This window comes from Triticum aestivum, chromosome 6A (genome assembly GCF_018294505.1).
Source record: "Triticum aestivum cultivar Chinese Spring chromosome 6A, IWGSC CS RefSeq v2.1, whole genome shotgun sequence".
Classification (NCBI taxonomy): Eukaryota; Viridiplantae; Streptophyta; class Magnoliopsida; order Poales; family Poaceae; genus Triticum; species Triticum aestivum.
In genome coordinates, this window is record NC_057809.1 from 517,552,155 (window position 1) to 517,566,680 (window position 14,526).

A 14,526-nucleotide genomic window follows, 5' to 3' on the forward strand; every position below is an offset into this window, starting at 1 on the left:
TAGTGTAAGAAAATAAATCACCACTTAGGTACTGTTGTGAACTCATTATAAATTCATATTGGTGTAATATCTACTGTATTCCAACTTCTCTATGGTTCATACCCTCCCATACTACTCATAGATTCATCAAAATAAGCAAACAACACATAGAAAACAGAATCTGTCAAAAACAGAACAGTCTGTAGTAATCTGTATCAAACGTATACTTCAGGAACTCATAGAATTCTAAAATAAATTGGTGAACCTGGGTAATTTGTCTATTAATCATCTGCAAAAATAATTAACTCAATAGCACTCTCCAATAAAAACTGGTAGCAATTCTCGTGAGCGCTAAAGTTTCTGTTTTTTACAGCATGATCGCAAAGACTTTCCCCAAGTCTTCCCAAAGGTTCTACTTGGCACAAACACATATTAAACACAAAAAAACAACCATAACAGAGTCTAGATAAATTATTTATTACTAAACAGGAAAAAAAGCAAGGAACAAAAATAAAGTTGGGTTGCCTCCCAACAAGCGCTATCGTTTAACGCCCCTAGCTAGGCATGATGATTTCAATGATGCTCACATAAAAGATAAGAATTGTAACATAAAGAGGGCATCATGAAGAATATGACTAGCGCATTTGAGTCTAACCCACTTCCTATGCATAGGGATTTCATGAGCAAACAACTTATGGGAACAATAATCAACTAGTATAGGAAGGCAAAACAAGCAAAACTTCATAATGTTAAGCACATAGAGAGGAAACTTGATATTATTGCAATTCCTACAAGCATATATTCCTCCCACATAATAATTTTCAGTAGCATCATGAATGAATTCAACAATATAACCAGCACCTAAAGCATTCTTTTCATGATCTACAAGCATAGAAAATTTACTACTCTCCACATAAGCAAAATTCTTCTCATTCGGGATAGTGGGAGTATCATAAGAGACTTGAATATTATAAATTGTTTCCACATTAAAAGATTAATTTTCAAAAAAAGGGTAATCAAAATCATGACAAGTTTTATAAATATAATCATCTGTACTTTTTATAGCATATGTATCATCACAATAATTATCATAAGTAGCAACTTTGTTCTCATCATAATCGATTGAAACCTCTTCCAAGATAGTGGAATCATTACTAAATAAAGTCATGACCTCTTCAAATCCACTTTCATAATTATCATAATAAGATTCAACAACCTCCAAAATAGTGGTATCATTACTTCCTAAAGTTGACACTCTTACAAACCCACTTTCATCAATATAATCATCATAAGTAGGGGGCATGCTATCATCATTATAAATTTGCTCATCAAAACTTGGGGGACAAAAAATATCATCTTCATCAAACATAGCTTCCCCAAGCTTGTGGCTTTGCATATCATTAGCATCATGGATATTCAAGAAATTCATACTAACAACATTGCAATCATGCTCATCGTTCAAATATTTAGTGCCAAACATTTTAATGCTTTCTTCTTCTAACACTTTGGCACAATTTCCCTGTCCACCATACTCACGAAAGATATTAAAAAGATGAAGCGTATGAGGCAAACTCAATTCCACATTTTTTTGTAGTTTTCTTTTATAAACTAAACTAGTGCTAAAACAAGAAACAAAAAAGATTCGATAGCAAGATCTAAAGATATACCTTCAAGCGCTAACCTCCCCGGCAATGGCGCCAGAAAAGAGCTTGATGTCTACTACACAATCTTCTTCTTGTAGACGTTGTTGGTCCTCCAAGTGCAGAGGTTTGTAGAACAGTAGCAAATTTCCCTCAAGTGGATGACTTAAGGTTTATCAATCCGTAGGAGGCGTAGGATGAAGATGGTCTCTCTCAAACAACCCTGCAACCAAATAACAAAGAGTCTCTTGTGTCCCCAACACACCCAATACAATGGTAAATTGTATAGGTGCACTAGTTCGGCGAAGAGATGGTGATACAAGTGCAATATGGATGGTAGATAAAGGTTTTTGTAATCTGAAAATATAAAAACAGCAAGGTAACTAATGGTAAAAGTGAGCACAAACGGCATTGCAATGCGTTGAAACAAGGCCTAGGGTTCATACTTTCACTAGTGCAAGTTCCCCTCAACAATAATAACATAATTGGATCATATAACTATCCCTCAACATGCAACAAAGAGTCACTCCAAAATCACTAATAGCGGAGAACAAACGAAGAGATTATGGTAGGGTACGAAACTACCTCAAAGTTATTCTTTCCAATCAATCCGTTGGGCTATTCATATAAGTGTCACAAACAACCCTAGAGTTCGTACTAGAATAACACCTTAAGACACAAATCAACCAAAACCCTAATATCACCTAGATACTCCAATGTCACCTCAAGTATCCGTGTGTATGATTATACGATATGCATCACATAATCTCGGATTCATCTATTCAACCAACACATAGAACCTCAAAGAGTGCCCCAAAGTTTCTACCGGAGAGTCAAGACGAAAACGTGTGCCAACCCCTATGCATAGATTCCCAAGGTCACGGAACCCGCAAGTTGATCACCAAAACATACATCAAGTGGATCATAGAATACCCCATTGTCACCACAGATATCCCACGCAAGACATACATCAAGTGTTCTCAAATCCTTAAAGACTCAATCCAATAAGATAACTTCAAAGGGAAAACTCAATCCATTACAAAAGAGTAGAGGGGGAGAAACATCACAGGATCCAACTATAATAGCAAAGCTCGCGATACATCAAGATCGTACCACCTCAAGAACACGAGAGAGAGAGAGAGAGAGAGAGAGAGAGAGATCAAACACATAGCTACTGGTACATACCCTCAGCCCCGAGGGAGAACTACTCCCTCCTCGTCATGGAGAGCACCGGGATGATGAAGATGGCCATCGGAGAGGGATTCCCCCCTCCGGCAGGGTGCCGAAATGGGTCTAGATTGGTTTTCGGTGGCTACAGAGGCTTCTGGCGGCGGAACTCACGATCTATTGTGCTCCTCGAAGTTTTTAGGGTATATGGGTATATATGGGAGGAAGAAGTACGTCGGTGGACCTCCGGGCTGTCCACGAGGCAGGGGGGCGCGCCCAGGGGGGTGGGCGCGCCCCCCACCCTCGTGGGCAGCCCGGGACTCTCCTGGTCCAACTCCGATACTCCGTGGGCTTCTTCTGGTCCAAACATAAGTTCCGTGAAGTTTCAGGTCAACTGGACTCCGTTTGGTTTTCCTTTTCTGTGATACTCTAAAATAAGGGGAAAAAACATAAACTGGCACTGGGCTCTAGGTTAATAGGTTAGTCCCAAAAATCATATAAAATAGCATATAAAACATCGAAGGTTGATAATATAATAGCATGTAACAATCAAAAATTATAGATACGTTGGAGACGTATCAGCCGCCCGACACGATATGAAACACGGGCGACGGAGGTGGAGGTGGAGGGACGGCGACGGCGAGCGATGACCCGGCCTCATTGCCGTGCCTCGTATTGAGGACGGGGAACCATCGCCCCACCATTGTCACCGCCGAAGAGGTGGAGAGCTAGGGTTTGCTTGTCTGGGCTGGCCAGGAAGTGGAAACTGTGGACTGGCCGGTCCATGGCTTCCAATTTAAGAAGGACGACGACTGCAGGATGTGTGCATGACAGCCGAGGCCCACCATGTGTGCGCACTTAGTTTGGGCGGTGGAGGTAGTTTGGCGGCTGCCACATGTCCCCGAGGCAGACGATACGCAAGTGTGTACCTGTTCGTTCGACGTCCGTGTGGATGCAAACAAGCACATGTTTGTGTCAGAAATGGGATGGGCCAGACGCCAAACGGGCTTAATTTGAGGATGCGGCCGCGCATTGGGTCGTGTCATCTGTCTGTTTTTGCCCAAACAGACGCGGGCAGACAAGATGGGGTCGCGCGTTGGAGTTGGTCTAAAGCACGATCGGTCTGGTTCTTGCTATTCTTTTTTCTATTGTTCTTGCAGTTTATTTTAGAGGAAATAGATGGAGGGATTGCTGGTTTTTTCATTTCAAAGGAAACGAAGTCGGCATGCTGTGCGTCGCTGGATTTGCTGGGAGCACAAATGGGAGTATGACTCGGGAGGAGCAGGCAAGCCCCATCCATTTGGTGTTGTTTCTCTTTTCCTTTTAGCTAAAACATTCCGTAATAATACGGTGGAAACTGGAACATATGCTATACCTTTATTATAGATTCTCTGGTTGGATGGTTAGAAGGACTGTGGTATTCTCAGCACATAGGGTTCAAGTTCTGGTGCCCGCATTATTTCTGGATTAATTTCAGGATTTCCAGCGATGCGCTTTTAGTGGGATGAGACGTTCCCATCGACGACGAGACGCCTACGGTGACTTCGTAAATTTCAAGATGACATGTCGGCTCAGTCTCTCGGAGGTGCTCATAGGGGTAGGGTGTACGTGTGTGCGTTCATAGGGGTGAGTGTATGCGTGTATGTATGAGCGCTTGCGTCTGTACTGATGTTCAAAGAAAAAATCTTGACGGAAAAAATCTTGTTTAAATTATGGATGAAAATCTGCTTTTGTGGTTTTTTCTGCTTGATCTGATGGCTGTTGATCGAGAAATGGTATGACGTCCATATCTGACTCGCCATTCTATAGAAGTTAATTAATAATATTGGTCCTTTCTTCACCACGAATCATATTAATAAATCAATTGCTCTTTTTGAGGGAAATATTAATCAGTTGCAATTAATGTGTCCTTATCTTATTCTCTGCCCATTATAAAAGGAGCATCATTTGCCATTGAGTACCACACTCAACCGCCCAAAGATCACAAAAACGCCATTGTAGCTACTCAATCCTAGCATTAATTAAGTTTGTAAGAAGAAATGAGGAGCACACAAATCCTATTCCTGGCATTTGCCTTCTTGATACTATCGTCAGGTATCTAGTCGGTCAATACCATGAACTCTAGTGCCTAGTTATCTACACTAGTAAGGCGTGGAATTTCTAACGTATGTATATATATTTCATAACTGATCTAATATACAATATCTTCCTTTTGGTATACAGCTATGGCAACTTCTAAGCCAGTATGCAACCATATCCTCAAAAAGGGACATTGTAACAACAATGATTGCCGAGCGTACTGCAAAAAGTTCATCCCCCCACCCGGTGGCCCATCTCCCAAGTGCATACCCGAGGGATGCCAGTGTTATGTATGTGGATGACTACCACCAAACCTGGAATCTATCTAGATAAAAAATTCATATACATGGATGTATCACAGTTGCTTGAGTAATGAATAATGATTTGAGTAATATAGCATAGTATGAAGTTCAGTAGTGTGATAACAATGAAAATTTGTACTATGTTGCAGACAATTATTGGGTTTCAAAATGATATAATTTCAAATCCAGATTCAGTCTTCATATCAAGAAGTAAAATATAAATATCTAGATTTTAATGTCCTAATAAGACCGAATCACGAAAGGGAAAACTTGAACACCATAAGCCACCAAAAAAGTTACTAGAAGAACAAATCGAGGTTGAACATACAATATGTCCATACTATTAATGAACTAAAAGTAAAGTTATGATACATTTTCATATAAAATATTTAGTAATTTACAGTAGATATATCACATGGAAACGGAACACCTAACTGAAAAAAGTTTCACTATCAGAGGAAAATGTTTAGATTGATTGTTGAAATTTTAGCCATGCTAGTGTAGAATATTTCTTGGAGAAAATGTTTCACATTTTTACAGAAGTCAGGGAAATTTTACAATCTTTTATTTTCAACTAAAATATTACTACATCACTCACCATTGAAAGTATACTGGAAATTATTAGGATATAAAACTATTAAACAGAAAAAAGCTTGTTGGAACATTTCATGATGGTAGTTAGTGGCAAATTAAAAATAGCAAACAAGTTAGTTGATGATAAAAAGGCAAAAGAAAGAAAGAAATGACACATGAAAAGATGAATAGATGAAGCCAACAGGAACAGTAAAAGAGAGAAAATATAAGAAGAAAAATACAACTATAATTGAAACCTTTGACGAGCTTTAATAAATAGACCATGCACAGAACCAACAGATGCTTGGCCAGGGTTTATATGTAGGATCGGCATAAACCCGATATTGCTGATGATGCATGCACGACTTTTGGTCTGTAGGCTTCAGAAAGAAGATTCATGCTTACGCTACGTATCGTGAGGCTGTTGCTTTGCCACAATTGCTCCTCGGTTCACTGCACCCATAGGTGCTCTATTGCTTTTAAAAAATCTTCTCATCTTTTGAATAGTTTGATTGCTTACCACATGTGTCACGTTCTAAAATCTTTTCATTTTGACAAACGTGTTGGTGATGGTTGTGTTGCAAGTGGTGTCTGTGTCCGAGCCATTATTGAGCGACATGAAACGGAGGTTAACCGGATGGCTGAATCGTGCGAGTGCTGTCATGGAGTAGGGCAGGTGTAATACCGAAAACATGCTTATACATCTCTTTAGACAAACGTAGCAGGATAGGTTACACCTGATATGGTAACTGGCCTTTTTGTCGTTCATTTGCTTTGCTTAGCTTGTCCGTCACTGGTTCTTGACACATTGGTTGCACATTCACATGTGTTACTGTGTGTGCTCATCCATGTGACAAAACAAAAGAAAAGCGCCAGCAACATCACTTGTTAATCAAATCACACAAACATCATGTTTGCTAATTGTCAGCTACCTGCGAAGCGCGAGGTCGAAGACGGGGATGACGCAAGGATCATCAGCCACGACGAAGCCGAGGTATGTACGAGTGGGAGCCAAAAATAGCCAGCGGGACCGAGTAAGAAACTTAACGTGGGGGTGGGGGTGGAGACAGGTGGTTAGGGCTGGGTTGGCCGAGAATTGCGCGAGGAAGAAGATAAGCGGGCTTGAGTAAGAAGAGGAATCCGTAGCATCTTGGAGAGCTTTGGCAAGTTCGGACGATTGAGCCGAAGCCTTCTTCTCCAAACCCTCGCACTTTAGGATGGCGTCCTTTAGCTCCTGCTCTACCTCGGCCACCCGAGCTCCGTATTGTCGGCGGGCGGCCTGTTCGGTCTTCAGTTCTGCAGTCGCTTTGTCAGTGGCTGCCTTGTATGCATTCGCCTCTTTTTGGGCTTGGGCAAGGGTGCCTTTGAGGGTCTCGACCTCGGCTGCACCAACTATGCCCATAAACAAAAGCATTACATGAGTTCATCTTTGACTATGCATATCACTTCTGATATATGATCAAACTCGTCGACCCGCTTGTTGATGCGGTCGATTTCATCATCAGCCACTTTCAGTTTCCGATTGAGTCCGGAAACTTCGGCGGCCTGGGCGGTTGCCGCCAACAGGGAAGCCTGTTACAAGATAGACAAATATGTTAGCTCTTTCGAATACTATGTGGATCCTTTGTCCAGCTTTTCTCAAAACTAGGCAGAGTCTCAGGGGCTGCTATCTATACACAGGTATATTCCTTTATATGAAAAAAGCGTTTAGAGCATTACGTCACATACCTTGAAGCATGTCAGTAGGCTGGTAAAAGCTTCGTTCAGTCCACTTTTGGCGGACTGAACCTTCTCTACCACCGCACCCATCAGGGTGCGGTGCTCCTCCATGATGGAAGCATGTTGCAGTGCTTCCACTAGAGTGTTTGACGCCTCAGGATTTGTGGAGGTCGCCGATGGAGCTGATGCTCCCCCCTCCTTCGACCGGGGCTGCTCGCCTGATCCCGGAGCCAGATTGGTCTTCCAGAGAGTATCCGGCTAGGGCCCGGATTGCCGACGGTCTTCACCGTCGGTTGCCATAGGGGTAGCCTCCCCTATGTCTTCCGCAACCGAGGTATTACCCTCGGGCGCTTTCTCGATAGCCTCGCCCGCCCCTCCGCGGCTAGGAGAGGTCCTTCGGGATAACACCTCGGTGTCATCCACAGCGATAGGCGAGGGGGCTCGCGGCGGCGTCTCACTTTCTACCATCTCAGGTGGCAGAGAACTCCCCTCCGATAGCGAAGTATTCGGGAGGTAGCGGGGAGGTTTGAAAGGCGCATAATAACTTATATAATGAAAATAGAAAGGGAAAACAGAAGATAAACAGTGAGTACATAAGTACTTACGATTCGGCTAGGGGCTTTGCCCTGGGTGGCCTCTTGGGGGCCAGTTCGGTATCTGAATCCGAACTGTCCTGGACGACCATCTTTCCCCTCTTTGACGCCTCCCCATTCGGGTCTTCGGAGGACACCCTCTTCTTCTTCCTCCCCTTGCAGGGGGAGTCGCTTTCCACCTCCTCTTCTTCTTCTTCCTGATCTTCCTCATGGGAGGAGGCGGCTTCGGTCTCTCCGGACACAGCGTCCGCAGAACGCTTGTCGCGGGGGTTGTCCTTGGCCTCCCTGCCCTTCTTCTTCTTGGCCTTCTTCTCCGGTGCTTGATACGCTGCCGGGACCAGCATCTTCGATAGCTGGGGGTGGCCGGGTTCTCCAGCAGCGGCGCCGGACAGTTGATCCGCTCTGCCTTCGCCGTCCAGCCCTGTATGGAAAAAGGGATAATGTAAATCTTCATCATCATCCGAAGCATTAGTCAACTAAAGTCTTTGGAAAGGTTATGCTTACCATCGAGGTCGGGTTCTCGTTGTCGAGTCCGATGTCTTCAGTCTTCATCGGCCAATTCTTTTGGGCCTTGAAAAGATGCTTACATATATCTTCGTGCATGGTGCCGAAGAAGCGCTTCAAGGTCCGTGGTTCTTCCGGGTTGAACTCCCACATAGGGGAGGCCCGGAGTTGGCAGCGGAGGACACGGCGGAAGAGCATCACTTGGATCACGTTTGTGAGGCTAGTGTTTTTACCCAACACATTCGAGATGTGCTTTTGTAGCATCATGACATCCGGTTGAGACCCCCAATCAAGACCCTTGGCGTCCCACGAGGTGTGTCTCGTAGGGGTACTGGGTCTGATGTCAGGTATGGTCGCCCACTTGACGTCGTGGGGTTCGGTGATGTAGAACCACTCCTGCTGCCACACCTTGACTATTTCCCCAAAAGCCCCCTTGGGCAAGATGGCGTTGGGAACCTTTCTTACCATAGCTCCGCCGCAAGCCGCATGATACCCGTCGACCACCTTCAGCTTCAGATTGAAGACCTTGAGCCATAGGCCGAAGTGGGGGGATGCAGAGGAGAGCCTCGCACACGACGATAAACGCCGATATGTGGAGGAAGGGATTTGGGGCTATATCATGGAAATCTAGCCCGTAATAGAACATGAGACCTCGAACAAAGGATGAAGGGGAAACCCTAGCCCTCAGAGGAAATGAGGGATGAATACGACTCTCTCGCTGGGCTCCGGAGTGGGGATGACTTGATCTTTGGCAGGGAGCCTGTGCGTGATATTCGCAGAAAGATAACCCGCGCCCCAGAGCTCCTTGATGTCCTTCTCGGTGACGGAGGAGGCCTCCCACTTGCCCTTGGAGCCGGATCCAGGTATGGCTGGGGAGGTTGGTGGCTGTGGGAAAGATTGAGATTTTGGGCGCTGGAACTCAGAGGAAGGGAAGGCAAGAGCTAGGAGAAAGGCGTTGGGGGAAAAGGAGGAATCTTTGCCCTCTTATATAGGCGGTGAAATACCAAACGCCCCCCTCTCAAGCCTTAAAACCCGCCCGTTCCCAAAGAGATTGTGCAAATGGCACGGTTGGATTACCCAAAACTGTATTGATGAAGATCCCGCAATGGGCAGGCATGATCTCTGTTTCAACAAGACGTGCCAATGGAGGCTGTGCCTCGAAACGCGAAGCGGGGAGGCGTGAAAACGGTTTGAAATGTTAAAGAGCCAGATGTGATGCTTCGTCGAAAAAGTTGCCAGTAAAAAGACATTGTTTTATTTGGATATCTTGCCTTCGTGGCTAAGGGTTGTGTCAATTATACAGAGCCAGATACAGTTCCTTTGTTCAGGGAATTGTTTTAAAGTGTTCAGGAGAAGGAACCCGCCTTGCAATGCCAAAGACAATCCGCATGGTGAACACATCGTCATTGAAGACTGGTTCAGGGGATACTGAGGGAGTCCTGGATTATGGGGTCCTCGGGTGTCCGGGCTATTGATACGGGCCGGACTGATGGGCTGTGAAGATACAAGTAGAAGACTTTCCCCTTGTGTCTGGGTAGGACTCCCCTATGTGTGGATTGCAAGATTGGTGTCCGGATATGTTGTTTCCTTCCCCCACGAACCGACTCTATACAACCCTAGGTCCCTTCGGTGTGTATATAAACCGGAGGGTTTAGTCCGTAGAGGCTATCAGAATTCTCATAGGCTAGACAGCTAGGGTTTAGCCATTACGATCTCGAGGAAGATCAACTCTTGTAACCCCTATATTCATCAAATACAATCAAGTAGGACGTAGGGTTTTACCTCCATTATGTGGGCCCGAACCTGGGTAAACATTGTGTCCCACTTGTCCCTTGTTACCCTCGATGCCCAGACGCATAGTTCGAGACCCCCTACCCGAGATCGGCTGGTTTTGACACCGACACCTGCAACTCCACCATTGTTGCATCTGCCTTCTTTTCTCTGTTGCTTCGGGAGACCCCCACCCCCCTCTCTCTATCTGCAAGTTGTTCTTTTGTGGCCTTGGTCTTTGTCTCAGGCTTGTGTTGGCCTCCCGAAAGTTCTTTTCTTGCTTGGTGTTGTTACGCAGGTCAGAGAGTTCATGCTGCCTCACATTCTATATTCTGCAACCTCCATTGCCCAACAATAATCTGCAAGAAAGTTAAATCTCAACCCGGTTCATTAAAATAGTTGCACCAGAAATATGTTAGCCCCTTACAAGTCGAAATGGTCCTTGGTGGTACAACACCCATCATCCTACCGAACTCAGTGAAAACCCATTCAAAGCTTTCAACCTGTTCATCCCTTAGATCACACCTCCCAGCAAAATATTCTGGAAATGGTTATTCACCCATACAAAAAGCTTGAATGGCATGTCATCGAGATTGGCCCGATAAGTGGTGTCGAAGCTGGCGATGTCTCCAAAAAACTTGTAATGCATTGCCTCTATTGTCCATGTCAGATTCTTTATTCTGCTCTTTGAGTCTACTTGAACTCTAAACAAGAATCAGGGCCTTTTGCCCTGAGTTCATCGAAAACCTATATTATCTTCTTCACATAGTCATCTTGTCGTAGCGACCTTTTTGTGAATGGCACATTCTCCACTGTCCCAAAGAAACCACCAACGATGATGTACACTTTGGCTAAGTTTATGGTCTTCTTCCTAAGTTGCCCATCAACCAATATTTTTTTGTCTGCAACAAAAGTAGACCCCCCTAGAAGTCCAAATTGCATTGTTTCAGATAAACAATAAAAACGGAGATCTACAGGACAGACTAACTAATGGTCCATGTGCTTTCAGGCACTAGCCTGAATGTGTTTCAATATACCATCACAGGAAACATATGTTGTTTTTGCAGTTAAGAACATAAGATGAAATGCCCGCAACCGAATTGCACATGATGAGTCAAAAAACAGCATGTACAACGGTTCAAGCCGCCTATTTTTTTGCTGCATTCATGTGATCATCAGACACATGTTATTTCAACAACTTAAAAGTGATTGTGATTCGCTACACCTTCATGGGACAACTAGATTTTATTTATTTTTGCAGCTATTCATACACAGTGATTCCAACTAGCCATTTTCATTGTTGTAACCTGTCAGAATAACCAGCCAATACAAAAATCAGCTGCATTTTCATTGTTGTAACCCACAAGAACCATTCGTCCAGCTCCTACAACATCATAAATTTTGCTGCCATCATGTAACCACAGCCCCACACAGACCGCAGGCCACCGCCGCCACAAGAACAATCACCAGCCACATGCCAAAAAAAATGTAAATTCTCTAGTCATCACCACACGCCACACAATGTTAATCAGGCATGAAATACCTTTTAATCCACCCCGGCGCTTACTGATCTGGCTTGACCGCGGACTCCCCGGACTCCGTAGGACCGCTGTCTGTACTGTTCTCACCCCCAGGGTTGCCGCAACTGTCGTGAGCAACCACCGACGAATCTCGCAGTGCAGCGCCCCCAGCCCTCGATCTCACCCACCTCGTCCTGAACAGAGCCGTGCGACGACGACCACAAATTCAAGATCGACAAGCTGCACACGAAAGCAACCAATGAAAAGCACTGTTAGCCTCACGAGCGGATTGAATGTGGCGCCCAATTCTGGTTTGACAACTTCGTCCCCGCTCGTTCTGCAAAACCACGTATCGGCTTTTCTAGGGCACCCATTCTACCAGGGCAAGGCATCCACTCTATTGGATTTGCTCCCACTCGAACCATACAACCCAATCAAACCCACCACCACAGCCCCCCAACGCACACCGCCCGAACCAAAAAATAGAGAGTCAAATTTACATTTAAAAGAATAACCACTACACAATTTCTATCGTTTTCAATTTTTTCTTTCGTCCGGATGCTCTGTACTAAACCTTTAGAATTTAATTACTTATTCTGTCGCAAACACATCCAGATCAAGCTTTATCTCTGTACTATAATTTCCCCCATCATAATCACAAGAAAAAATTGAACGCACCTTTCTTTTCTTTTCACATGAGTGGCACATGAATTAGAACAACTCGAATTGGCACGGCCAAACAGGAAACACAAGCTCTGCTTTTCTTACCCAATTCTTTTTGTGTGTCCAGCACAGAGATGCCCCCCTGATGGCTATTTTTTTCTAGTTTGTATCCACACATTCAGTCCACATACTCAGACCTGGTTTTCATGCATCCATCAACAGGGAGATCAAGCAATCTATGACATGCATCCCTAAAATTTTAATCACCCACCCCCTAACCACATGAACATACTTGAAAGCAGGCAGCATCACTGGCACCAACCAGAGGAACAACTACTGGGCCTCACCATCCCAAAATAATAGTGCACTCAACACACGCGTGCACACACATGCTAATCAGGGAGGGGATACCTTCTAATCCAGCCCAGCCCCTTGGGATCGTGCTTCACCGCCGACTTGCCGCCTCGCCAGACTCGGCAGGAGCGCCGTCTCTGCTCCCCTCGCCACCAGGTTTGCCACAACTGTCGTGAGCAGCCATCGACGAATCTCTCAGCCCGTCGGTTGCCCAGCCTTCGATCTTGCTCCCCTCATCATGAAAGGAGGCGCGGGGCTAGGCCCCCGGCTCGAAGATCGGCAAGCTACAGAGGAAACCAGAGCTTTTTTTGTTTATTTACGTGACAGATCTCCTCATTGGCGAGGGGCGGAGGGGGGACAGGGGAGTATGTGTGAAACGAACCTGCGCACTGGATCCAGGGGGAAATCTCCGGCGGCTCCCATGGCGGCCGCTGCTGCCGCCTAACCCATTGCCTCGCTCTCCATCGCCTCTCCTGATCCATACCCTGCCCCACACCTCCTTTCTCTTTTGTGATTTTTACCTCTTTTCTTTTGTCGGCAGCAAAGCCCCAAGACACGCGAGCGCCCTGCCCAGAGGCTCTCCTCGTACGCAAAAAAATCCTGGACCATGGTCCAGCTTTTGTAACAATCCTAGACCGTCCTGGTTCCGTCACGCCCTTCACCTGCCAGCGAGCCTGACCGGCGTCAGACATACGAAACTGCCAACGTGTATACCTCCCCCGCGTACGCCGCTCACACGAATACGCATTTTCCATGGATCGCCAAAACGTTCATTAAATGCTACACACCTACCAGATAAAGCCCATCGAACGGCTAAGATAATATGACTATATGATAATACGTGCCATATCGCTGCTCTCTGTGCCATGTGTATTCCCATGCACGGTTGGTGCGCCATTTATAGCCTGATCGGCCCAAATGCGCGGCCACCCGGTCCAGGAAAATGACCAAATGCCCAGACCATAGAAGACCACAGTGGGGTCTGTCAATAAATGAAGTCTGCGCAGGTCAGAGACACTGTACAATAATGTTTCACAATGCAACAATACGACGTGTTACACCTGTTTCCGCGCTCATCCCTATGAGCACCAAGGGCTTAGATAATGTGAGGATATGCTAGTATGACCCGTATTGAATTTTCTCTATACAAACGGTTTTTACTCTTTTTCGTGACAGAGTTTTAAACAATCGCATACACTTGGAGAAATAATAAGACGTGGAGAATAAAAAGGAAAGAGGCACGTAGATTATTTTAATACGGTACATACACAAGCCCTCATATATACGCGCATACGCTCATCTCTATAAACACATACATGCACACCCTACCTTTGTGAGCATCTTCGAAAGACTGAATCGACATATCATCTTCACATTTTAAATCACCGTAGGCGTCTCTTAGTTGAAGGGAACGTCTCCTTCCACTGAACACGCATCACCGAAATTCCTGAAATAAATTCAGGATAAATGTGAGCACCAGGACTTGGACCTGATGGACTAGGGATGTCAGTGTTCACCTAACCATCCAACAATATATTGGTTCTCCACACATAGATTTGTTAGTCATGCTTCATGGAATATAGAAAAATCCGATTTACATGGGCTAGAAAATAGGAAGAGAAGAAGCATGCATATACATGCAGATGTATTTCCAAGGCCAGGT

General features: G+C 45.1%; 2 long non-coding RNA genes across 3 annotated transcripts; one reads left to right on the top strand and one right to left on the bottom strand.

The window, feature by feature from the left end:
* The first annotated feature begins 4,719 nt into the window (after positions 1-4,719).
* Positions 4,720-5,259, top strand: LOC123130874 (uncharacterized). Its single transcript, XR_006464031.1, has 2 exons — positions 4,720-4,880; positions 5,010-5,259. It is a non-coding gene; the product is annotated as an uncharacterized lncRNA (long non-coding RNA).
* Positions 5,260-11,438: 6,179 nt separating this feature from the next.
* Positions 11,439-13,464, bottom strand: LOC123128223 (uncharacterized). Of its 2 annotated transcripts, none has more exons than XR_006462981.1 (3): positions 13,246-13,464; positions 12,921-13,147; positions 11,439-12,086 (listed from the first exon to the last, which is right to left on the bottom strand). It is a non-coding gene; the product is annotated as an uncharacterized lncRNA (long non-coding RNA). The 2 variants fall into 2 exon arrangements; XR_006462982.1 differs by having other exon boundaries at positions 12,921-13,165; positions 13,246-13,444.
* Positions 13,465-14,526: the final 1,062 nt, after the last annotated feature.